This window comes from Bubalus kerabau, chromosome 2 (assembly GCF_029407905.1).
Source record: "Bubalus kerabau isolate K-KA32 ecotype Philippines breed swamp buffalo chromosome 2, PCC_UOA_SB_1v2, whole genome shotgun sequence".
In the NCBI taxonomy this organism is placed as follows: domain Eukaryota; kingdom Metazoa; phylum Chordata; class Mammalia; order Artiodactyla; family Bovidae; genus Bubalus; species Bubalus kerabau.
This window is the reverse complement of record NC_073625.1, coordinates 180,134,746-180,137,777: the sequence shown is the minus strand read 5'-3', so window position 1 is coordinate 180,137,777 and position 3,032 is coordinate 180,134,746. Positions and strand designations below refer to the sequence as shown.

The 3,032-nt window shown below is 47.8% G+C and overlaps 1 non-coding gene across 1 annotated transcript; it reads left to right on the top strand.

Moving 5' to 3' along the window:
- The first annotated feature begins 1,189 nt into the window (after nt 1-1,189).
- Nucleotides 1,190-1,293, top strand: LOC129645101 (U6 spliceosomal RNA). The gene has a single exon (XR_008711193.1). It is a non-coding gene; the product is annotated as a U6 spliceosomal RNA (small nuclear RNA).
- The last annotated feature ends 1,739 nt before the right edge of the window (nt 1,294-3,032 follow it).

Genomic DNA, 3,032 nt, shown 5'->3' with positions numbered 1-3,032 from the left:
AGAAACAGGAGCTGTCCAGATCCTCTGTGCTCACTGTTGTGCTGTGACCTGGCCAGGTCAGCAACTGACACAGGAGTGAAGCACAGGCTGGGCAAGCCTCAGATGGACAACGAGGAGCTTGGACAAGTTGGAATGCCACCCAGTGGGGCACTCTGGCCTGGGGTGGGAATGGGTGACTGGAAGGCAGAGTGGAAATCTAGGCAGGACCAGACTTGGGAACCCTGCGCATAGGGTTCCAAGGGAACAAGATACCACATCCAGTGCAACAAACGTTACTGTGAACAGACCTACAGTTGAGCTCCTGGAAGCACCCCAGGGCAGGACCCCAAATGTATTTTTATCAAGCACCCCAGATGGTTCTGGTCATCAGACGGGCATGGAAACTTCAGAGGTAAAAATTTGAAGGTCTGAAAGAGCTTCATTCTTCCTTTTGCCACTTCCCAGTCTGCCTGCCCCAGCCACGTTTTCTGCCACTAGCAGGTGAGTGCACTACCAGCTCCTTCCTTGACCCACCCACACAGGCAGTCTGCTCACTCTCTGAGTTCAGGGCTTTAATAATTGGTTTCCCCAGAATCCCGAATCCAGCAAAGTTTAAATTTGAAATTTCTTGTGCTTTCTGCCACAGTCCTAGCTCCTCGCATGCAATCTGCCCCCAATTCTTAGAACATCGTGATGCATGATTGAGCCCCATGATGCATCTACCTGCCCTCTGCTGCCTGGATGCCTAGATGCCAGACACAGAGGCCACCTACTGCTAGCTCCAAGACAGAAGAGTTTTTCCTTTTGCCTGTCAGGAAGACCATGCCCTGAGTTATACTACTGTGTGCTGGTTGTTATTGTTGCTATAACTAATTCCCAAAACCTTAGTGACTTAATGTACAAATTTATTATCCTAAGGTTTTGGAAGTCAGAACTCTGAAGTGGGTCTTACTGGACTAAAATCAAGGTGTCAGCTGCTCTGCATTCCTTCTGGAGGCTCTGCGGGAGGATCCTTGCCTTCCCTTTGCCAGCTTCTAGAGGCCCCCATATTCCTTGGCTTGTGGTCATGCATTGTTCTCACCTTTGCTCCCATTTTTATATTTTCTCTCCCCCTGACCCTCCTACCTTCTTCCTATCATGATCCTTGTGATTATACTGGACCCATTCAGATGGTTCAGGATCACTGCCCCATCTCAATATCCTTAATTTAGTGCTTGCTTCAGCAGCACATATAATAAAATTGGAATGATACAGAGATTAGCATGGCCCCTGCACAAGTATGACATGGGAATTCGTGAACCGTTCCATATTTAAAAAAGAAAAAAGATCCTTAATCACAGCTGCAATGTCCCCTTTGCCACGGAAGGTGACATATGCACAGATTCTGAGGATTTGTTGTGGACATGTTCGTATTTTCTACCACAGGTTAATAATGTGCATATCACCTTGCCCTGGGTCAGCACATGAAGTAGAGGCCTAGGCTTTGAGAACGGGGCGCACACTTGGGAAGGTTACCCTGCCCAGGAGCAGAGCCCAAGCTATTCCTGGACTGAGACTCCACCAAGTGAGACACCCAGGGAGGATGGGGGTGTGCTGTGAGGAGCAGATGTGTGCACATGCATGTATATACACACACCTGTGTGCACATGTGTATACTTGGGTCAGAGAAGCCGTTATTTGAGGCTCTGAAGGCAGTAAGTGCTGAAAACAGCAACCCAGAGAAAGAGCAAGGAGAAGGCGGCTTGGCAGCATTCTCTAATTAAATGGCATGGAAGAACGTACATCTCAAATTCCCAAGAGCTGCCGAATTCATTTCTCCACGGAAGCTGAAGAATTCAAGAACGCTCTAGTGCTCATTTCAGAAAAACAGGTCTGAGGAGAGCAAATTGCCTTCTGCTGTCTCGGGCTGCATTGGGAGGCAGACGTGGTCAGCTGTTGCCTCCACAGCCTGACCCTCAGCCTCTGAACACAGATTTGCTGATCAGACCCCGAATAGCCCGGGCCTTTGCAAACAGGCTGTTTCAGTCAATGTGTAGAACATCTCTCTCTAAGCACACAGATGGGAAAGCCTCTGCAGGGGTGAGTCATTAATGCCCACCAGAGCAGTGAGATGCTTGGTGGAGGCCTCCAGGGCCCTGCAGTGTGGGGCCTGAGGACCACAGCAAAGGAGGAAAGCAGGAACGTCTCAGAGAGAAGGGACTCCACCTGCCACAGGCCCAACTCCAGGAGGTGCCACTGACATTGTGGGGGCCTGGAGGGACAGAAGAGGCCTCCGTTAGGCCCATACAACACAGCTCTTTTTCTAGAGCCCTCTGGTCAGGTTCCAGAGCAGGTGAGGTCCTGGCCCCAGCTCCAGAAGGGTGGCTGCAGGCTTCTCTGGGTCCCTGGTCTACCCAGCACTTGTGCAGTGGCAACAAAGACACCTCCTGGGGCTGTGATTTTCAATAATGCTTTCAAGAAAACATTCAAATAACCCAGCTGACAGCCTAAACCCATCTGGGAGCCTACAGGATGGAGTGGGGACAATCTTCATTCTGTTTCAAATGATGGTAAATATATCATCTTTCATTTCTGAGGACTTTTGTTTATTGTCCTCTTTGTGACTTTTTCACATTTATGTCCACCATTTACCTCCTATTTTCCCATTAATTCTATTTCTTGCTTATCTTTCTCTCTCTGTGTCCCCTCCCCTTATTTCCCCTTCCTTATATTCCACAATTTCGTCTCAACTCTTGGAAATACCTCCTCTCCCAAGAGATTTCCCTCTTCTATTTCCAAACCATCCCCTAAATTCTTATTTTAATAAGCTCCCAACACTGATCTCCTTACAAATCATTCTTTGCCATTTTGCAATTGAACCAGTGTCTTGGTTAAAATGAAAATTTCCCAAGGCACACAATAAATAATAAAAAAGAATAACATAATTGCAAGGGCTATGATTCTGAGCAGAAGGAAATAATGTGAAGCAGTTGAACTACATTTTGTGAATCTTATGATCAAAATACAAAAATGAGGAGAGGTGGTAGGCAGGAGCCTGGTTCCAAAAGCCCTCG